Below are 23,391 nucleotides of genomic sequence, written 5' to 3' on the forward strand. Positions count from 1 at the left end.
CAGTCAATAGGCAGATCTTTAGGCTAGTTCCTGACAATTTATCTTCCCCTGATGTCTGTAGGGCCCTGTAAAACCCTAAAAGCTTGCTTTCTCCACCGTCAAAGACAAATTCAATTATAGTCATTATATTGTGTTTACAAAGGCAGGAAGGTGGATTCATTGATGTATAGAAAGACTGTTCGTATTAATTTTTGAAACAAACAAAATTACTGCCAGCTGTATGACCCCGAGTGAGACCTTTCTCCTCCCTGGGACGCCCTTTCCTTATCAGTAAAATGAAGGGGTTGGATTAAATTATTTCTACAGTCTTGCCAGGTCTGCAATCTGTTGGTTCCACGCACGTGTCTTTTTTTGATTAACTCTCAGTTGACAAGTGAAGCAGTTACTCCCAGTGGTATATTTTATTAGGGTTTTACTAGACCCACTCCGAGAGGCAACATACCCACCGTGTTTCTCCAGCAAAGTGCGGTCCCACTCCAAATTCAGTCACAGCAAACACGGCGCAGGGGAGTGTTTCTACAATAGGGAAGGCTTTCTACCATTGCTGCAATATTCTGAGGCCACAGTAAGTACTGGGGTCCTAACACATGGCTTGGCTGCTAAGCGGTTGGGTCCAAATATGAGTCGGTGAACAACTATTCATCCTATTTACCTGAGCTTGACTTGCCTCCTATGGGTTTTCTAAAAGCCAAAATATCAAGCTTCTTACTACAAGCATCAGACAGATTACAGACTTCGAAACTGGAAGCCATTACCCATCTAATAATTTATTACAGACTGGGGAAAAAGGGTCCTGCTGATATTTCTGGCTGAGAGTGGGCTGGAGCCGAAATAACAGTAATAATACCTATAAATCAACAACAACAACAACAACAATAATTAGTAGTGGTAGCTAATGTGTATGCAGTACTTACTATGGCCCAGCACAGTACTGAACACTTTACCAACTGTATATCCCCACTTGAAATATGAGGAAAACACACAGATTTGGAACTTGTACCCTTACCCATTCACTGTAGAACAAGAGCTTCAGTGATACAGAGACCATAATTCAAATCCTAGCTCTACCATTTAGCACTCTGAGTCTCAAATTCTTCAATTTAAACATGGGAGTTTAAATACTTATTTTATAGGCTTGTTTTGTAGAGATTAAATGCTTAAATCTAAAGTTATTATTATTATTACCACTATCTACCCATCAACTGAAACGAACCCTATTTTCCCAGAAACTTTATTAAAAGGCAAGAGTAGACAAGCATATACTTGGGTATGTTTCAGGTTGGCGGAGTGGGTGGGCTGGGGAAGGTGTTGGGTGTCAACAGTCTCATGGCTCTGCATAATCATTTCCAGACAATTATTCCTCCATCTGCAAGCAAAGAGCTTTGCCCCTTCGAGGTTTACACCACCTGATGACAGGCATTCAGTCATACCCATCTCCTGCGCAGCTCACTGCTGTCACCCTCGGCCTCTTGTTTGCATCCCTAAGTTAAATGAATCTGAAACCTAGATCACCTAGTCTTCCCATCTACCTGCAGATTTGTCATTATCTTGGAAGACTTAAGCATCCGTTTACGAGACCCATCCAATGCTTGGGTCTTAACGGTTTCAAAATGCTTCCAACTCCAAGACCGTTCATCTCCATCTTACTCCAGCATTCATCCCCACAGCCATACTCTGAAACTGATCATCCACCGGTACTCGTACACTTATGTATATTCCAGTGCTCCACTAGCCACTTTCTGGCTTCAGCTGCCCATCAGTCCAATTCTCTCATCTGTCCCATCATTCCTACCAAAGGTCCCCCTTCACCTCATGGTAACAGCCAGATTCTCAATCCCTTCCTTTTCTTTCCGCAGACCCCTTCTGTCTCTGATTTCTTTGGTTAGCTAGGGTAGAACCCACGATTTATTATATCAAACACACTGACCAACAAGAACCGTCACAAATACTATTTTCGTTGCAAAATTCAACTGGTACCTCTAATTCACAGAAATCATTTGATCGGATTATGCTTCATTTATGGCTGTAAGAGAGAAATCTCATTTAGGGCAGAGCAGGCCAATGGGAGATTGCAACTCGAGAAAGCACAACATCCTGAAAGTTCTCAGCATTTGAACACCATAGAAATTTATGCTGCCTGCCTCAAAGTTAATTCCATACAGAAAAGATTCTCTGGCCGACAGATCAAGAAGTGTAACTAGCAGCAAAGAATCAAAACGTAACAGTATTAATATAGTGCACAATGACTGAGCTGCAAGGAAAGTTGGGTAGCTACTAGGACCAACTGCTCTGTGTTTAGGTTAGGTGGTAAATAATCACATTACCAAAGACACAGGCTATCTATCCCCCCATCCATCCCTCCATACTCTATAAAGCTCCCTGCGTTGGATATCCAACTCTCTGAAAAGTCATATTAAAGGTGGGTCCTGGACACCCTGGTTTAGCGTTTGGGGCTGGCTTCTGACTGTGTGCAGTACAGGAGTCCTTCTGGCAAAGCCAGGATTCATTTCAAATCAACTTCAGGAGGGAGAAGACAAGGAGGGAGCTTCAATCAAAAGCCGGGAGTTGGGGAGGCTGAGGAGGGCACCAAAGGACCAAAGAAAGAGAAGGGCTGGAGGGAAACTGGGAAGCCAGGAGGGTAGGGAGGAAGCAGAAGTCAGACAGAGAGAGGGACAGGAGTGGAATGCAAGTCCTGGATAAATTATGGCGGTGTCCTTTCAATTTGGTTTATAAGCTTGCTTTTGTTCCCAGAGCCCTACGGTTTCCCACTATATGGGCACTAAGGATAAATGTCTGTGTACTTACATGTCTCCCCAACTAGACTACGAGCTCCAAGAGGATAGAGGCCATCAATTTTTATCAGTATTACCAGTAATTTATACAATGTGACTCTTCAATAAATGCATGTGGAGAGAATGAAAAAAAAATCAATGAGTGGATGGATTTATAAAATAATGAATGAATCAGGAGTAAGGAATCTGTATAAAGCAACTTTGGGATCTCCCTCAGTTGAGCTTTTTGGCGTTTCCTGTCATTTCAACATATTCTTCATTGTCAGATGTCACAGCTAAATTTTTAGGCTCTGGACCAACTAGATGGGAACCTTGGCTCTTCTAACTGAATGGCTTGGCCAATTTACTAACTTCTTTGTGCCTCAGTTTACTCATGTGAAAAATAGAAATAATAGAAATAATTACTCATATTATTAAGATAAAAAAGAAAATGCATGCAAAGCATTTAAATTAGTACTTGGCACAAAGCACTAGCTTAAAAATCGGGGTTACTTGTATTCTTATAATTATTATACCCATCTCCACCCCGGCACCACACAGGAGCCTGTAATATTTTCTTGAGTGCTACTATTTAAAGACAGCACTTCCTAATCTTCTGTTACATGTGACATGCTGCCTGGGCAGGGGAGTGATAAAGAGCATGGGATGAAGAAACCATCCAACGCTGAATACCAGGGGATGCCTCTAGTTCATGAGGGGAAAGAAGATGAACAATGAGCACAATGGAGGCTGGGGGTAATAAAAGTTTAGGAGGTTCTAGGTTTAGAAACATGGAGTTTATTTTTGGATTGGACTTCCAGGCCTTTTACCTAAAACAAACAAAGGAAACAACAACTATGTCAGCTGTGTTTATGAATATGAGCTTGCTGTGGCTTTCACAGACACAGGGAATTCAGTCCACTTCTCTCTGGTTACTAAATTATAGACAGGCACATGATGTACTGGAAAGAGAACTGATCCGGAAATCAGGAGGTTCTGGTCCTGCATTAACCTTAGTCTAGGCTCTGTAATTCTGAACAAGTTGTTTCCTTTCATTGGATCCTAGTTTCACCTTCCCCAAAATGGCAAGTTTGAGCCAGATGTTAGTTTTATGGTTCAACAAATGTTTACTGAATACCTGCTCTGTGCCCCAGGCACGGTACTAGGCACTGTGGATGTATCAGCGAGCCAGACAGCTCTTATCCCTAGACCTCATGGAGCTTAGAGTCACCTAGAGGAACACAGATGCTACAGGAGAAGGTCAGAGGGAGATAAAACTACTCTGCGGGTTAGGGAATGACCTACAAGTGCAAAAGGAGTTGGCCCCATAAAGAAGGTTGATGAAGAGGCATCTAGGCTGCAAAGAACGCATATTTGAAATTGAAATATCATAGCACACTCAAAGGACTGAAAGAAGCCCAAGAGTAGATAGAATGAGCAGGAAGAGTGACAAGAGCCGAAGCGACAAGTGACTGCAGGAGTCAGAATTTGGTTGGTCTTGTAAATCATTATGCTGAAGTGAAGATGAAGCCATTGGAGGGTTTTAAGCGAGAGCAATCCTATTCAAGTCTGTAAAAGCTCACTGGCTGATGTGCAGACAGTGGATTAGAGAACGGTAAGAGTGGAGGCAGGTGAGCCATTCAAGAGACCCTTGGAGCAGTCCAGGTAAAGACAACGGTGACCCAGACCCAGGTGAGTGTGGAGTTAAAGCCAAGTGCAAGAATTTAAGAAACATGAGGTGTAGTTTAGAAAGTGATCGTGAGAGACTGAAGTGGAAGGGAAGGAGAGCATGGGCTCACAATGTCCTTGAGGTTCTGGCAGGGGAGAGCGAGTAGATGTGGTACCATTTACAGACCCCGCCATGAATGTGCGGGTGCCAGTTTTATAGGCGAAGGTGGAAATGATGAATTCAGAACACGTTTGAATCCAGATAACTGTGAGCCCTGTAAGCGGACATGTTATATGACAGCTGCTGAGCTGTGGGCTGCAGACAGTACATGAGTCCTCAGAAGTGGATAAGATGGACAGAATCCTCTAGAAGACCAATGCATAGTGTTGAGTGGAGGAGAGAGGGGAGCCGGCAAGTGAATTTGGAAAGCAGTGTTCAGAGCAGCGGGAGGAAAATCATGCATATATGTTGTCAATGGAAGAATGTGTCAATGCAGGGAGTGTCCATGTTGCAAAATGCTGCCAAAGGGAAAGCAACGTAAGGACTGAAAAGCCCTTTGTGCTGAGCAACGGTTTACATTAGCATGCGTGACCTAGGCTAGCACAATTTTGGTGGAATTGTGAAAGTAAAGGGCTGACCATCCTTGGTTAAGGAAACAGAGGGCGGTGGTGAGAAAAATCAGGACAGTGAAGATAGCCATCTTTTAAAACATTTTTGATTGTGAGAAGATAAGAATTGGAGGGGGCTGACAGAAGAGGATTTAATGTTTAAGATGAGGGCGTGTGTAGTAGCACTGTCCAACAGAAATAATGTGAGTTATGTAATTTTAAAGTTTCTTGGGGCACCTGGGTGGCTCAGTCGTTAAGCGTCTGCCTTCGGCTCAGGGCGTGATCCCAGGGTCCTGGGATCAAGCCCTGCATCCGGCTCCCTGCTCCACTGGGAGCCTGCTTCTCCCTCTCCCACTCCCCCTGCCTGTGTTCCCTCTCTCACTGGGAGTCTCTCTCTCTGTCAAATAAATAAATAAAATCTTTAAAAAAAAAAGTTTCTAGGAGTCACTTTAAAAAATGAAAAGAAATGAGTAATTTTATTACCTTTTATTTAACTTATTATACCCCAAATATTATCATTTCACAAGTAATCAACACAGTTAGTAGACATTTTATGTTCTTTTATTCATAGTGACTCTTTGCAATCTGGTGTGTATTTTATACATTTCAAATTGCACTAGCCACATTTTAAGTGCTCAGTAACCACATTCGACTAGTGGCTGCTATATTGGACAGAACAAGTCTAGAGCACACTTCCATGCTGCTGAGAAGGAGCTAGCAAATAGACAGGAGTAAGAGTGGATAATGGATTGTGTGGGCTGTCAGAAGCAGTGGGGGATGGAGAAGCCTCCGATAACAGGCTCTTCCATTATAATCTCCTCCATTACAATAAATGTGAAGGAGAAAAAGTCTGCATCTGGATATAAGCAGTGATGTGCTGATAAATAAAGGTTAACAACTGGCTCTACCAAAAAAAAAAAAAAAGCCCTCCTTTGTAGCATCTGCTAATTTCTCTGGTGTGAATCCTTCCACTGTGGCCACCTTCAAGCTACTGATGTGATGTCAGCAAACATAGAGCGGGGAGGAGACGTGCACAGTCAGCTCTGGTGCCAGGTGTGAAGCAGCTGCGGGACACCACTGAATGTAAGATTTGGTGGGAAGTGTCTTTCTAATGGCTTCTATTTTGTCTTTAAGGTAGACGGTGCCTGAGAGTAAGTAGGTCCCGTGTCTGAACATGAGAGGAAAGATGCAGCTGGGAATTTGGGAGGTTTGATGGAGTTACTACAGAAAATAGGCAGTTGAGCTGACATGTTAGCTTCCCGTCAGGAAACAGATGGACACTCAAATTGGGTAACCGAGGCAGAGCTTAATAATGGGTTTAAAAGAAGGTTTAGGAAAAGAAACCAGTAACCCATGACTAGCAACAGTGGGGAGCCATGACTGCCTCCTGGTCTGAAGGAGCAAGGAGAGGGAAAGACTCCTGACACCCAGAGAGAAAGCAGAGGGAGAGGACCACCTGCAGGAACGGGGGTCCATGCTGGATGGATCAGCTAACATGCAACTGAGCAAGGAGGGAACCCACAGCTTCCATCTCTCCTCCAGGCTCCGGCTGGTGCCCCCTCCCACTGGCCAACCCAACTACACACCAGGGTGAGGGAGGCTGGCTGGGGACAATATACAATGACACAAGCCTGCCTTATGGTTGTATAGTGCTTTTTTCACAGTGCTCAGAGGCATTTAGGAAGGCAGAAGGCAGACAAAAAGCTGGCTTCATCCTGGATTAGGGTTTGGTAAGACAAAAACAATGGTAAAAAGGTTAAACAAATACAATGGTCATGTGGACACTGGCCACGTGGAATGAGAGAAGAGGGGCAGGAGGAAAAGAAAACCAGCCCTTCAAAACGCATGTTAACTCTGTTTCACAGGCCAGGAAACTGAGACTCAAAGCAGTAACATGGCTTGCCCAGGACAACAGGTTTAGTGGTGGAGTCAGGAGACATGTCTGCCTAGCTTGAAAGCATTTTCCACCCTACTGTTGCATCCACAAGTGAATAAACTGTTCATTTATATATACAGTTTATTTAAGTAAATTGTTGCTGGGGGGCAGGGGCATATTTTCATGTTCATTTAAGCTTTTAGTTGAAACTGAAGCATTATTAAAAGTCTCTACCCCCAACATATAAATTTGTATACACTTAAAAGCAAGGATGCCCTTGGGTATTTTCATTATAGAAGCTTATCCCAAATGTATAAGCAAGAGGTGAAGAGGGCTAAGATGAGGAAAGTACAAGGATGTTTTTTCTTTTCCTTTTTAAAAAAAACAACAACAACAGATTTTATTATTTGAGAGAGAGAGAGCACAAGCAGGGGGAGCAGCAGGCAGAGGGAGAGGGGGAAGCAGACTCCCCACTGAGCAGGGAGCCAGATGTGGGGCTCAGTCCCAGGAACCTGGGATCATGACCTGAGCCGGAGGCAGACGCTTAACAAACTGAGAAACCCTGGCGTCCCAAAGGTGTCTTTTCTGAAATAAAAGTGGAGTCAAGTTCTCAGGCATGCTCTGTTCCTCACTCCACGTCTGCTCTGGCCTCCCTTGAAGGCAATACCTGACCAGGTCACCTTCTTCACGCCCAGCGGTGTGAGCAGACTGGGGAGAAAGTGCCACGTGACTTCGCCTATGCTGCCACACGGGCAGAAGCGGCTGGTGCACGGGGAGTGCTCAGTGATGATGGGCTGAATGCAGTCTTTCAAGGAGCATGTTTTCTGTGTCAAATATTTCACAGTCTGACAACAGGATCAGAGATTAGAAATCAGAGCTGCGGAGCCAGGGGCAGTGCCCAGGAAGCACTGGAATTCCCACGATGGGACCTGAGGGCCTCATCTCTCTTGGCCCATTTCTGAAATTTCCTCATTTATAACATTTGGCCAGTACCTGACAGGGAGTTGTGAGGATTAGGCGAGCCCAAGGATGCAGAGGTCCTGGTACCCGTAAGAGCTCCGCCAAAGCCAATTCCTTCCACTTCCCTGTCCTCCTCTGCTCCTTCTTTCTTTCTCTCTTTATTTCCCAGCGCTATCACATTTTTCGGACACTGTATTCCATTCACTGCAGTGAGCTGTGGTTGTCCTGCAGCTTCCCAATCATGATCACTCTAGGGTTTTTTTGTTTTGTTTTGGTCACCTTTGGGCCTCGGTGACCCCAGGTGACCATTTTGTGGAAACTGCGGCATTTTGGATCGTGGCTTTTTCCCCTTCTTTGAATAAACACTGAAAGCTTTCTTTCCCACTTATTCCAACTCTCGTTTGCCATCTGGTGCCTGGGTTGGGCGCATCTGTGTTTGCTTAATGACTTTAGGCGAAGGCCGAGTTTACATATGGGAAGAAGGAGAGGGCTTTGCTGATTTCTTCCATATGTTCATTTATTCGTATATTATGATTTTTGTAATCTCACCAGCAAAGATCCCTTCGGACAATCCTTACACTGTTCCCTGGGACCCGCTTCTTTGTGTGTTCAGCTGGGAGTGGCCGTGAGAACATTCTTACAGCGTCTGTTACCTTGAGCATAGCTCAGTGTGGCTTTGAGATAGGTATAAAATTAATGTTTGGGAGGTCTTGTTTTTGAACGGAGGAGGAGGCTTATTAGATTTGGGTGATTCTGTGGAGTCGGGAGACCTGGGTTCTAGACCCTTCTCTCCATCTGTGAATGGTGTGAACCCAGACAAGCTCTGTGACTCTCTGGCCTCGGTCTCCTCACTGCGTATCAAGGGGCTTGGGCGAGGTGCGCTCCCACTCCTGCAGGCCCCACAGGCCAAGCTTTCCCTCTCCCCTTTCCTCCTCTTCCTCTGGTCCTGCGCTTCCGGCTTTTCTAGATTTCTGCCTCAAGTGCCAATGTGTGCTTTCCCTCTTCCCAGCTCCTGAGCAGAGTGTGCATGGAAGAAAAAACCCAAGAAACGCATCCCATCTTCTGCATAACACAGGAGTGGAAGAGGATGAGCTCTATTTCTTCTTTTGTAAGAAGTCACCTTGATTTCTTTGTCTACAGTATACTTGGGCCTCAGCTTAGTGTGATGGCTCACAAGCTCTGGAAAGACACAGACCTCGGTTGGAAACCTGCCTCTTCTCTTTCCAGCCTGTGGCCTTGCGTCAGTTTCTTAATTTTCCTAAGTGATATCTTCCTCTCTAAAATGGGACTACTCCCTGTCTTGCAGGGGTGGCGAATGGATAAGTGATCGTTAATCCTAGCACGGTGTTTTGCATAAAGCAAGCGCTCACAAATGTTGGTTACCTCTGTGCACAGTGGAGAAATGCCGCAAGGCTGACAAAGCCTCAGAGGAGGAAATGGAGACTACTCAGGGAAGATCACAAAATCAGTGGGTGCCAAACCTTGACCTAGAACTTAGGACTTCTGACTCCAAGGCTGCAGATCTTTCTCATGAGCTGAAGAGGGCTGGGGAAAAATGGGGGACTGGGGTGGATTCACTAGAGACCAGATGATGGTGAAGGAAGGAAGGCGGCCTAAGCCTTACTCAAGAGGGCTAGTCAGTGGGAGAAAGATTCTCGAGGGGACCAGGAATGTGTATGGGGTGGTGGTGGGGGAATGGACCTCTTTTTGTGAATGTCCTCAAGTTGCTCTGAGAGGTTTTCTCTCTCTTCCTCTCCCTCTCTCACCCTCTGTTCCGCTCTCTCTCCTTCTGCCCTTACTCCTTCCTGACTAGTCTCTGTGCCCGGGAGAGTGAAATCCAAAAGAACAAACATTACTTGAATGAATGTTTTTGGATATGGCCTGACAGGTGAGGTTGTATTTGGTAGTTTAGGCAGGAAAGCTTTGCTAGTTTATTTGAAAACACCAAATTAATCTGAGTTAATTGAAAAATAATCTGTCAGGTCAGAGGCCAGCAGAGAACAAGAAAGTACCTTGTCCACAGTCCCCTCCTGGGGCCCTCTCTGCTCAGAAGCATGTGGAAGAGCAGTGCGGGAAGGGGGGGGTCAGGACAGCAGTCTCTAAATCCTTTTTCAGTCAGACAGCAGTCAGAATCTGAGAGATGGGGGTTCTCTCCTGCTCCAGGGACTGTTTCAGGGTATGGAGAGGCAGCGGGGGGGTGGGAAGGGGTGTCTCGGCATTCCTGGGCCTCCACTGCCTTGTGTTACGTATGATATCTGTGTACGTATAGCATGGTAGGCGATGCGTGCACGCATGCGTCCTGTATGTTCTGGCTTAGCCGACAGTAAAAGCACGTGCAGGCATTAGCATGCAGCTGGCAGACGACAGAACGACACACAAGGAAGGAAAACGACACACGTGACGAATGAGAAGGCCAGCGTGGCTGGGGCAGAGAGAGCGAGGAGGGCGAGTGTGGGTGAGACGGAACCGAGAGGCAGGCTGGGCTCACACCAGGAGCCCCTGCAGTCTCCTCTCCTAGAGCACCGGGAGCCTAGGTGCCACCACCCAGCTGCCCCTGCGGCACTCAGTCCGGCACGAGCCAGGGGCTGAGGTCCGGCGGGGGTGGGGCATGAGGGAGATGCACACAGATAGGAGAGGCCTTCGGGAGTGATGGGGTGATGGATCGGATGGGGCGTTAAGGAGAAAGAGTTGGCGGAAGTACTCCGGAACTCTTAGGTTTCTGGGCTTAGGCATCTGCCCCCCATAGGCAGAGGCAGAGTGAGAACTGGTAGGTACCGAGAGGTGTTTGCTTAGAGGCTGCTTCTCTAGATCTGACACGGCTCCTTCAGGGTCACTGGGTGAGGGAGAAGCAGAGCCTCAGCCTGGCCTCCTGTTCAGAGAACAACAGCTACAAGAAAAGCACATCAAGGTTAGTAATGTTGCAAAATTCCTCACAGACCTGGCCAAAGCTTACATCAGCCAGTCATGTGCATTTTAAGCTCTATTATTCAGTTAAGAAATGGATTTGTCCTTGTAAGTGCTACAAGATCTGGCACTTAACACCTGAGATGTGAAGGCACGGTTTCTTTTTTTCTTTTTAAAGTGGCAGAAGCTCCGGACAATCTGGGAGTTATCAATGCAACTCTGGACGCCGACACAGGGCCTACGGCTCAGACCTTTCTACTGAGGCGTCTCCCAGTTTCCTTAGGATGGTGAGGGGGAGACGGAAGGAGAGGAAAATGCCTGTCAAGACAGAAGACGGGAGGCCATCGGCAAAGATAGGACACTTACACGTAGACATCCTGGAGTAAAACCACGGCTGCCTGGAATCCTGTAAGCCTCTATTGCGGGGGTGGGGGGGCAGAGGTGGGGGGCCTCCAGCCAGGAGTGAATGTGTGCAAGATCCGGGCAGGCGATTCAAGGTTGGGGGAGACAGTCAGCAGCTTTTTAAGGCTGGAATGCAAGGGGGAGGGACTTTTAAATCAGAAATTAGAACGAAACTTCCTCCACCTCCCCCCCACTCATCTCCATCAGGTTCCTACTTGAGGACCAGGTTTTCTCTCCACCTTTGTGAAAAAGGTGGAGACAGAAATAAGAATCATGAGCACACAGGAAGCACTCACTAGTAACAGTGGCTAACATTCTCGGGTGCCCTATGTGCTTGGCACCGTGTCAAAAATGTTCATCATGTCTTATCTCATCAATATTTGCAGCAACCCCGAGAGATAAGTATTATCATTACTGACTCTGTTTTACAGGAGAAGAAAAGGGAGGTGAACAGAGGATAAATAACTGGCCCAAGACGACCCAGCTAATAAATGGTAGTAGGTCCAGGCAGTAGAATCCATTTGCTTAACTCAGTGGCTACCAAAGGGCGAGGCGGTGGGAGCTGGTCATCTGGGGTGTAGGCAATGGGGGGTGCGCTGTCTCTAGAGAATTAAAATTTAATAGTAAAACCAGTTAAAAGATCCATCTCTCTTTTTTTATTGTCATATACGTTAACAGTACATGAGTAGTAAAATCTCCCCTCTAGGGCAAAGCTCTCCTACTCGATGTATCTCCCACCTCCCCTAAGCCACTGGCTTAACCACTCTAGAAGGGAGAAATCACAAGTCACATTTTGCAGATTTCTTTCTTTTTTTTTTTTTTTTAAGATTTTATTTATTTATTCGACAGAGATAGAGACAGCCAGCGAGAGAGGGAACACAAGCAGGGGGAGTGGGAGAGGAAGAAGCAGGCTCATAGTGGAGGAGCCTGACGTGGGGCTCGATCCCGTAATGCCGGGATCACGCCCTGAGCCGAAGGCAGACGCTTAACCGCTGTGCCACCCAGGCGCCCCAACATTTTGCAGATTTCTAATCCCATCCAAACACTCTCATTGCACTCTGTGCTGCTCCTTTAAGCCCTCATTACAAGTATATTGGTTATATGTGCATGTGTTTCTTTATTGTGTATCTCTGCCATCGGACATCAACTCCATGAGGGTAGGGGCTGTGTCTACAGTTCGTGCTGAAGTACCTGGTTTAACATGTTGGTGTTGGTTACACAAAAAGATATTTGCTGAATGAACAGATGGGTGAAGGAATGGTCAATCTAAAATGCCACTTCCTTCATGAAGTCTTCCTTGAGGGAAGAAGAGCTTTGCTCTTCAGAGAGGAAGGTGGAACAGGTGATATTGGCAAAAGCTGTCAGAATGAGCTGGGCTCTTCTCTCCAGAGCAGCCCCGGTGTGAAGAGTGTGGGTCCTAGTGTAGCTGTGAGCTGCAGGGCACCCCAACATTCCTTATGGAACTACCATTCCCCGGAAGAAAAGACTGCTCTTAGCACTGATATTTGAGAGCTGATAGTTTCCGGACCTGTCTAGGGCCAGAAACTACTTATACTAAAGCATAGATTAAGGATTATCTTTAGGACTGCACTATCTTTAAGACCTAGATGCAAAAGATCCCAGCATGTTCCTTAGAGAATCTGTTTTGTTTTTGGCACGTTTCTTAGTTGCTAGATAAATGTAGCTCTACAAACATCTCTATGACCTGGGATGTTGTTTTTATTTTGAAATGGGAACATGTTCGTTTAGAAGTTCGTTAAAACTAAGATATATTTTGCTAAAGCACTATGGAATCAGCATCCCTTCAGCAGGCCTCTTCAAGCCCATTTGTTAAACAAGACTGTAATCCTTTGTAAAACGTTCTAGATGTCATGCTGTATCATGTCCTCTTTTTTTTTTTTTTATCCTTTAAAATATATTTTTGTATTTTGTCCCTAAAAATAAAACGATGTCTGTTCCAGGCAACCTTTCTGGGTGGTCCACCGTGAGAGAAGAGTTCCCAGGTCTCCTCTGTGAGGTGGGTCACGGCGAGGTCAGTCCTTATGCTCAAGGCCAATGTCCAGGAGGGAGGCTGCCTGAACGCTTGGTAAGGTGACGCAGCGGGAGCATAGGGGCCTGGCATCACAGCCACCCACGGAACGGTCTAGAGTTTAACATGGAGTCTGGCAGAGAAGCGGCAAAGACGAAGTCACATGGAAAGTTTCCTGAGCCCCAAATTCTGCCACGATATATTTGAAAAGTTCCCTGGGGTTGAGGGAAGGGTCCTGAAGAGGAAAGTCCCCAGTGAATGGTGACACCAAAAAGCTTGCTTCTTTCTCTGACTCACTACCTGGAGTTTTCATCCTACGAGACAGTTTAATGAAGGCAGTAACTCGAGAAGATGAATGCTTACACATTTGTTATGTCTGGCAAGAAAGGATCAGTGGAATAGTCCGTATACTACAAGGCATGTTCATCACATCAACTAGCTATAAGATGGGGAAGCCGAGAGCAGGGTCCCAAGGGAATGGGACATGGGAAAGAGAAGTGTGGCTAGAGGGAGCTGGAGGCAAGAAAGTTCTCTACAGCCGTTCAGCTCTTAAGGAGTGGGAGACAACTAGATCCCAGAGGAATTTTGAAGTATTTTTTCCTTTCGCCCACTGATCATCCTACCCTTTTCCCCTGGACCCCTTCCACCCTCCCTCTTTCCTTTCCATCTTCCCTCCCCTCCCTTCGTATGTATTTATTGAACATCTACCATGTACCAATTACTATTTTAGGCTCTGGCAGTCCCTGGTGAACAAAATCAGCATGGTCCCCGCCCCTGGGAAGCGTAGAGCCTTGTAGGGCAGACAGACAGTAAACAAATATTCCACCAAATATCTGTAATCACGCATTATAGTAAGTGCTATGAGGCAGAAGGACAAGGGGCTATAACACGTTGTGTGAGGAACACTAGCTTAGATGGGGGTGGGGGGCGGTCAGGGGATCCTTCTCTCTGAAAGTGACATTTAAACTCACAGCTGAAGGAAGAGGAAGACCTAAGTCAAGAAAAATATGTGTGTGTGTGTGTGGGGGGGGGGGAAGCATTACAGCCAAGAGACTAAAAGAAATAATAACAATGATGATAAAAGCAATAGGTGAGACTTACTGAATAGTTACTATGTGCCAGTCACTACTCTAAACATCTGATAACGATTTATTCATTTAACCCTCACAACCACACTGCAAGGCAATTTACCATTATTGTCACCATTTTTCAGATAAGGAAAATAAGGCCCAGAGAAGTGAAGGAGCCTGCCCATCACATAGCGAGAGGGTAGAGAAACCTAGATAAAACTCAGGTAATCTGGCTCTAGGAAAGGAAGACCTGGGGAGCTAAGGAAATGAAGGAAAAGACAGAGAGGCTGAGCTGTAGCAATTGCAGGGGTGGAGGGAGAGGGTGCAGCCAGCCACTCAGGGGCCATCTGTTCCAGAATGTTTCCTAAATTCGGTGGTGGAAACCCACTGCAGGAGTCTTGGGGGGGTGAGCCTGACCTTTTCCCTGGCCCTGTCTGGTTGCAGTGGGGAGGCAGCCTGGAGCAGGCACCCAGCTGGGGGAACAGGGCAGGAGTCCAGGTGAGGGTAACGGGTTTGCATCAAGTACCTGGTTACATAACTAACCAACTGGCTGAGCTTCTGAGTGCTTTCCTTCCCTCTCTTAGCTCTGCCCCCACCGCTTTCTCTGTTCCTGCCCCTCCTAGCAGCAGGCAGGGACCCTGTGGCAAGACCCCGCTCCTGCTCCGTTTGCCAAGCTGCAGATCGACTCTGGCATTCCGTCACCTTCTCCACGGCACCCTTCCCGCCTCCCCGACTCAGGATCCTTCTCTCCCTCGCCTGTGTGCCTGCCGGGAGGGAGCAGCTGCCAGTATCTAGAACCCAGCTGTTCTCCCAACTTCTCGCAAGTGTTTCTTAGCGTCAATGCTTCTAATTAGTTAAAATAGGAAGGGGGGTGGTAAACAGAGGAGCAAAAGAGAGACCTAATTTTAGTTGGAGCCAAAAGGACTTTCCCTCAAATACACTGTGATCTCAAAATACTTAGCTAAGCGCATATGGACGCGGTGGGGAGAGGATCTGAAGAGCTACAGAAGGCACAGTCAAAGCCAACGGGCCAGCCCCTGCCTTCCAGAACGTGGGACTGGATGGGAGCGGAAGGCGACGCCAACAGACTGAATCCCTCCCCTGTGCCAGGCGCCGTGTGAGCGCGTCGTGCGCATCCACTCGGCGATGCCTTTCCTCTTCCCAGCCGACGACGCCGCAGGGGCTAGGATCACCCTCACCTTACACAGTACGGAACTGAGGCTCCGTGGGGCTGCCGGCGTTTTGTCTAAGGTGACACGGCTGACCAGACAGCCAGGATTTAAACGTGGGTCTCTCTGACTTCCAAGTGCCTGGCGAGAGCAAGACGGGGTCTCAAACTGAGGACAGATCGAGGAACTGGCGGACTGCTGTAACAGAGATGCAGGGCGAAGCATCGGGACGAAACCCAGAGGATGCCGCCTGTCCGAACGTTTAGTGGCGTTCCTGTAGAAACTGGCACGGCTCACTCGGGGTCTCGACGTTCTCCACTCCTGACCCCGCTTCCAGCCCTCACAAAATGCCACGAGCAATTTACAGGTAGAGAGATCATTTGGTGAACGCCCCCTCTTTCACTACGGCAAAAAACAAAACAAAAACAAAAACCAAAAAAAACCCCAAAAACCAAAAAAACCCCACAAAAAACACCACTGCTTTCTGCAATCAAAGGAGATGCCGTTTGGCAAAAGAATCTGAAATGGCTAATCCCACCCCCACCCCCAGGCTGCCTTCCTAAGGTTGTGGTGGAATCTGGGCTCCTTCAGAAACGGGCCACCTGGTAGGACTCATCACGTCAACTTCCTTCATCTCAGTTCAAGCTTAAAAGGCCTCTTCACTGGGAAGCTCCCCAGTGAGGTTTTCCACGCACATCTGGAGACTTTCCACAATAGGCCTTTGAAGCGGCCTGAAGTATTCCGGGAAGCCCGGCTCGCTGGGCTGAGGTTTAAAGAGCAGAAGCCCACATTTATTTTCTTTCCCGCCTTCTTTGACAAAACTCCCCCCAGCGGTTTGTGGGCACTTGCAAAGCGGCCCTGATTTTCAGCTTACTACTTTTAGGGCTGAAGTCTTAAAGAAAAACAAGAAAGCACATTCTAAGGAAGCACCGATACCATAAAGATCTGTTTCTGGGTTTGGCTCCTCAGCCAGACTCTGAGTCGTGCCTTAGTCACCGTTGTCGCAGGAAGAAAATGAACTATGGACTGAGACAGACTCACTCCATCACTCAGCACGGGTGACATTTTGTCAAGTCACTCAGACTTTTGGATTGGTGAAGGCAGTCGACAGTCCCTGCTGTGTGTGGAGTGCCAACGGTTATGTGAGGTGGGGTGAGTCGGCCACGGACTTTATCAGGCCCGTGCTGTCCCCCAGCCAGGATCACTCTCACTCACACCAGCTAGCCCCTACCCATTCCCTACAATGACTCAGGTGATGGTTTCCTCTTCTGGAAATGTTTTACCTTTCTCTTGCCCAGTTCTGGTACATGGCTTTTTTTTTTTTTTTAATTTAAATTCAATTAGCCAAGGTATAGTACATCATTAGTTTTTGATATAATGTTCAATGATTCATTAGTTGCATATAACACCCAGTGATCATTATATCACGTGCCTTCCTTAATGCCCATTGCTCGGTTACCCCATCCCCCCACAGTACATGGCTTCTATGCTTCAGCACCTCCCTAACCTCTAATCCATAGTCTGTGGTTTTTTTTCCATTTTCAGTGTCTGCCCACCATGCCCTCTACCACCACTGGAACAATGTAGACACACGGTGTTTTCTTGTTCATTGTTGTATCTCCTTACTGAGCACAGTGCCTGGCACATTGATGTGCTCAGTGAATATTAACTGATTAATTAATTAATTTAACACATATTTATTAAGCACCTACTCCAAGCAGGGTACTTATTCTAGCTACTGAAGATACAGCAGTGAGTAAAAGAGACATAGATTCTGCTTTTCTATAGCTTTATCTCCTCGTATGGAAAGTCAGGAAATAGGTTAAGGAAGGTGCCTGGGTGGCTCAGTTGGTTAAGCGACTGCCTTCGGCTCAGGTCGTGATCCTGGAGTGCCCGGATCGAGTCCTGCATCAGGCTCCCTACTCAGCAGGGAGTCTGCTTCTCCCTCTGACCCTCCCCACTCTCGTGCTCTCTCTCTCTCTCATTCTCTCCTTCACAAATGTATAAACAAAAAATCTTAAAAAAAAAAAAAAGGAACTACATTAAGGAGATAGACAGTTGGCCCCTGAACACTGCAGGGGTTAGAGGCGCCAACCCCCTACACAGTTGAAAATCAGCATATAACCTTTGACTCCCCCAAAACTTAACTACTAATAGCCTACTGTTGACTAAAAGCCTTACTGATAACATACACAGTCAATTTATGCATATTTTATATATGCATTATATACTGTGTTCTTACAATAACAGAAGAAAATGTTAAGAAAATCATAAGGAGAAAATACACTTACATTAATGTATTCATTCAAAAAAATCCACACAGAAGTGGACCTTCCCAGTTAATACCTGTGTTGTTCAAGGGTTGACTGTATGGAAGGATTTCTGGTGATAGCTGCAACATGTAAAAACATTAGAAGTCCTTACTCCCTTCCTTCCAACAAGAAAAAAGCTGAAGAATGGAAAATCACTGATTTTTCTTGGATCAACTGGAGAACTCAGGTTGCAGGGCAAGCCACCACCCTGAAATCTGGGGAGACGAGAATCCAGACAGTAACAGTTGAGATCTTCTTATCTAGAGCAGAAGCCACTGGAACAACAAACTGGTAAGGGAAATTCAGCAATAATTTTGAAGTGCTAGGGATGAGCATGAGACTGAGAAACTTAGGGGCCACAGTCTTAGTGGGAGGCCCACACTGGCATGGGTTTTACTGCCAAGAACCCACAGGATCTCACTGTGAAGAGGCAAGAATGATTCCCTCTTGACTCCAGCAGGGGGAGAAAAAGACTAAATGCCGTGAAGGAAGCCAGAGACTAGCATACTCCAGCTTTCCTGTCTCACTGAGGAGGGAGGAAAAAAGGCAAGAAACATTAGTGAAGGTCACTAAAAGCTAAGATTTAATCAAAAGATCATAGAATGCTTTCCCTTCCCCACACCTTAAAACTATACCAACAGGGCTCCAGTATAATACGTTATGGCAATAAGAACTACAGGACACAGCCTCTATCTAAGGAGAAGCTCCTAGGGAAGCTCAAAGAAAAGAAATGATAGAAAGATTTAAAAAATATAAAAAGCAGAAATTAATTAAACTGAACACTGGAAAATAACAGGGAAAATGAATGAAACCAAAAGCTGTTTCTTTAAAAAGACCAGTGAAACTGATAAATTTTAGCCAGGCTAACCAAGATAAAAAGAGAAAAGGCACAAATTACTAATACCAGAAATTAAAGAGAGTCATCACTATAGATCTTATAGATATTAATCAGATAATATAAGAATCCTATGAGCAACTCTGTGTCCACAAATTTGATAAGTTAAATGCAATACTTATTTCTTTATGCAAATAATCAAAATTCACACAAGGAGAAATAGATAATATGAAGAGAGCTGTATCTATTAAAGAAATTAATAATTACCTTCCGAAAACAAAGTACCAGGTCCAGAAGGCTTCATAGTGAATTCTACCAAATATTTAAGGAAAAAATTATACCAGTTCTTTACTACCTCCTCCAGGAAAATGGAAGCAGAGAGAGACATCCTAACTCATTTTGAGGTCAGCATTAGTCTAGTACCCAAACCAGAGAAGGACATAACAAGAAAGGAAAACCAAAAACCAATGTCTCTCATGAATACAGATGTAAAAATCATCAACAGCAAATAAATCCAACTACAAATAAAAAGAACAACACCCACAGCTAAGTGGGATTTATTCCAGGTATGCAAGGATGGTTCAACATTCAAAAATCAATAATGTAATTCATCACATCCGCAGATTAAAGAATACAAATCATATGATCATATTAATAGATGCAGAAAAAGAATTTGATAAAATACACACCTTAAAGTTCATTCTTTGCACTATAATGTTCAACAGGTTTTTTTTTTTTTAAAGATTTAATTTATTTGTCAGAGATAGAAAGCATAAGCAGGGGGAGCGGCAGGCAGGAGAAGCAGGCTCCCTGCTGAGCAAGGAGCCTGATGCAGGGCTCGATCCCAGGACCATGGGGTCATGATCTGAGCTGAAGGTGACGCTTAACCGACTGAGCCACCCAGGCATCCCCAGTGGTTTTAACAAATGTACAAAGTCACATATTCACAATGACAGTATCATGATAGTTTCACCCCTCCCCCCAAAATCCCTGTGCCTCACCTAGTTAATCCTCCCCCTACTCTCCCTGAGCCTTTGGCAACCTCTGATCTTTTTACTGCCCCAATGATTTTTGCCTTTTCCAGAATGCCACATAAGTGGAATCATGCAATATGTAACCTAGAGTGGAACGTGCGGTATGTGACGAGCAATCCAACTGTATCACGAATGTATGAAACAATCTCACTGAAGGGTGTGGGAGATAAAGGTGCTGACCTAAGTAACTTCGGAAATGAGACAAATTTGTAAAACTCAAGGTAAAAGAGACTGCACCTCAGCTCTGTACTCCAGTTGATAAAGTTGTAGTGCACAGAGGGATGGGTTAACAATTCTGGTATTTCTACACTTGTATCCTGGAACTGGACAACTACAATTAAGGAAATGTAGGGTGGATGGTAGGAGCCAGGTCTCTCACTGAGTGGGAACTTATAGATAAGCAAGAGAGGGAGGCTAGGATGACCCGTGTGGTAAGAGATTACGGTTGGAGATAAAGTAAACTCATGGTTAGCTTCAAGTAGACAGAGATAATTGCATATATACATATTTATAGATATGGGTATACACACTGATTAGAACACACGGAGGTATTGGCAGGGAGGGTCTAGAAGCACCAACATCTCAGTAGGAATGAGCACACTTAGAGCCCAGATCTTGGTTTCTGAGATCATTCTCCAATAAAAAGAATCAGGGCTCCTTGGAGAAGTGGCTGATTCTAGTACTGGGGCAGGAAATAGACAAAATGAGCTTGGAGGATCTTGTAGTGTCAGGAAGGAAGGAATTAATAAAAAAGAACACACACAGTGAGGGGTCATTTCAGAGATAAAGGACCCAACTGAGGAGTTCCAATGGCCAAAACTAAAAAAACTGAGGAACAGAATAAAGTAGTACTGGATTATAGCCCCAAATATCACATAAATATCTATGAGTTCACACTGTTCTAAAGAAATTGAGTGAATGAATGAATGAATGAATGAGTGAGAAATGTCCCATGCAGAAGAATTCCAAATTTATGTAGATATTTCACCCTTAAGGAAGTGCAGCATAACTTCCTTATGTGTGGGCTGCACATGGTGACTTCTTCCAAAGAGTGCAGGGAAAGAGCAAAAACTAAGTAATTTTACAGTGGGAAAAGGTGGCAAACATTCTCTCAGCTAGATGGTCAAGGACTCAATACTAATGGGGATAAGTCCTGTTGATAGTCTATATCTGGGTATAATGTGATAAGAATGGCACTTTGTCTCTGTGGTCTCCTTCCCCAAAAACCTTAACTCTGGCTGAATCATGAGAAAAATACCAGACAAATTCCAACCAAGGAGCATTCTACACAATATCTGACCAGTATTCCTCAAAATGGTCAAGGTCATCAAAAACCAGAGAAGCTTAAGGAGACATGATGACTGAATGTAATGTGATATTCTGGATGAGATCCTGGAACAGAAAAAGACCATTAGGTAAAAACTTAGAAAATCTGAACAAAGTAGGAACATTAGCTAATAATGTACCGCTTACTGGCCCACTCGTCATAACATAACCTAAGGTGGTAACAATAAGGGAAAGATGTCAATGTTAAGGGAAACTGGGATGGGGTTTATAAAAACTATAATCCCACAATTTTTCTGTAAATAAAAAAAAAACTGTTCTAAAAACTAAAGCTTGTTAAAATAATATATATGCATGTACATATATACATATATACATATATACATATGTCAGGTGGTTCTATGTCTTAGAAGGAAAGGACAAGTTGGGCGAGGACGATGGAGGATGAGTGGGGAAGGCGGTCTGTGTGGGTGGCCAGCAATGGAGTCTCTCTGATAAAATGATCTGAAATGATATCTGTTAAAGCGATATCTGAGCAGAGATGGGAAGGAAATGAGGGAGGGAACTGTGTAAATATCTANNGAAAGAGAATTCCACGCAGAGGGAACTGGAAGTGTGAAAGCCCTGAGGTTAGGGGTGTGTTCAGTTCACACAAAGAAAAGAAAGAAGCCAGGCAGGTGGAGTGGCCAGGGGCAGGAACATAGGAGCAGGGGATGGAGTCAGAAAGGGGGTAGGTGACTGGCCAGGCGGGCCTTATAGGCCACAGGAAGAAGCACGAAGCAAGTGAATCAGTAAATAAGATGAATGAAAACTCTTTATCTTGAAATTTATTCTAGGCATTCCAGACTTTTTTTCTTTTTAATTTAAATAAAGGGTCACCATAATACACCTCCCTGCACCCCCCCCACGAGAACACACACAAATATTCTTTCATAACAATGCCAAAACTTCTTCGCCTGCAATTATTCTGACAAAGCCCTCTAGTCCCGGAGAAGCTGTCTAAGGCATGCCATGTCCTCTCTGAAACAAAATCTCAGACGATTTCTAGGCAGGCAAAGTGCAATGAAGGCTTGGGGCCAACTCTTCACATAATTCAATTTAAAAAGAAACTTACATATGCCTGAAATCTTTAGATAATGGAAAGAAAAGTGGATTTTCCTCTCTTCGTTATTAAAGTAATTGGCTCAAACTCTCATTTCATTTTGTACTTGTAGGCACAACCCAGAGTCTGTAATTAGTTTCAAACCACCAAAGTAGAAACAGAATAAAACCTCAACTAACTGAAGGACCTTTTTTTCCTTGACATACTTGGCTTTCGATGGCTACAGGCAAAAGGCACCAATCCAAAAAGTAAGCTTATGACTGGGACTTGTTTAAAAAACAAAATAACTTGCAAAGTATGTCTTGGGTGAGTCCCATATGAGATCCTTACCAGCCACCTTCTCCATCTCTACTCCTAGTCCCGTACCAACAGAGACAGAATCCTGGAGGACAAAAACCCCACTTGTCAGAGGACAGCCCACTAGGCTCATCACTTGTGTGCCAAGGTAGGCACAAGAACTCTCACCAATAAAGACGAAATCAAAAACACTTTCTGTGAACTTTCCTTTAACCAGAAATGTCCATAAAGGCATTCTTCTGCTGAGCACGGGAGTAAAACGTGGCTCTCTCAGTAGTGGGGACTCTGTCTTGGAATATCTTGATCTATTTAAGGGTAATTGGTGCCACACTCAATCACTGGACACGTTTTTGGGGAGTTAATCCTTCTGAATCTCAATTTTTCCATCTGTAGAATGACAACTATGCTATCTTCCTGAGAAGCCCTTATCAAGAGTAAATGAAATAATGTCCCTAAACCCCTAGAACAGGGTCTAGCTTATAATAAGTGACTGATGTGTGTTGCGTTCTTTTTTTTTTTTTAAAGATTTATTTATTTATTCTAGAGAGAGACGGGGCAGCGGGATGAGGGAGAGGGAGAGAGAATCTTAAGCAGACTCCATGCTGAGCACGAAGCCCACATGGGGTTCGATCTCACGACCTGAGATCCTGACCTGAGGCGAAAACACGAGTCAGACACTTGACAGACTGCACCACTCAGGCGCCCCTGGGTGTTGCTTTCTTTTATACCCATGCTTCTATAGCCTGTATTTGTACCCGACATGGATCCGGTAAATAACCGTCTCCTGATAAACGCTGAACACATACTGTCGGAATGAACTATCTCACCAGTGATACTTTCTGTAATGTCATGACGTCAGAACGATACTTTCTGCAGTGACACTATGATGCCGATAATCACAGCCATTTACTGAGCGCTTCCTGCTGGTCAGGGGCTGTGACCCATGCCCACACACGTAACTTCCCTGAGTTCTCGCCATCGCCTAGGAAGGCAGGCCTTCTCTCGGCTCCACGTTACACATGGGGAGCTGAAACGAGCCATTTTCTAGATGGCCCAGCTGGTAAGTAGC

General features: G+C 45.2%; 1 protein-coding gene across 3 annotated transcripts in view; it reads right to left on the reverse strand.

Moving 5' to 3' along the window:
* The window catches only part of FGGY (FGGY carbohydrate kinase domain containing), a 503,109-nt gene that overhangs the window by 15,074 nt on the left and 464,644 nt on the right, over positions 1 to 23,391 (reverse strand). The window lies entirely within an intron of this gene.

Source organism: Ursus maritimus, unplaced genomic scaffold (genome assembly GCF_017311325.1).
Source record: "Ursus maritimus isolate PB19 unplaced genomic scaffold, ASM1731132v1 scaffold_12, whole genome shotgun sequence".
NCBI lineage: Eukaryota > Metazoa > Chordata > Mammalia > Carnivora > Ursidae > Ursus > Ursus maritimus.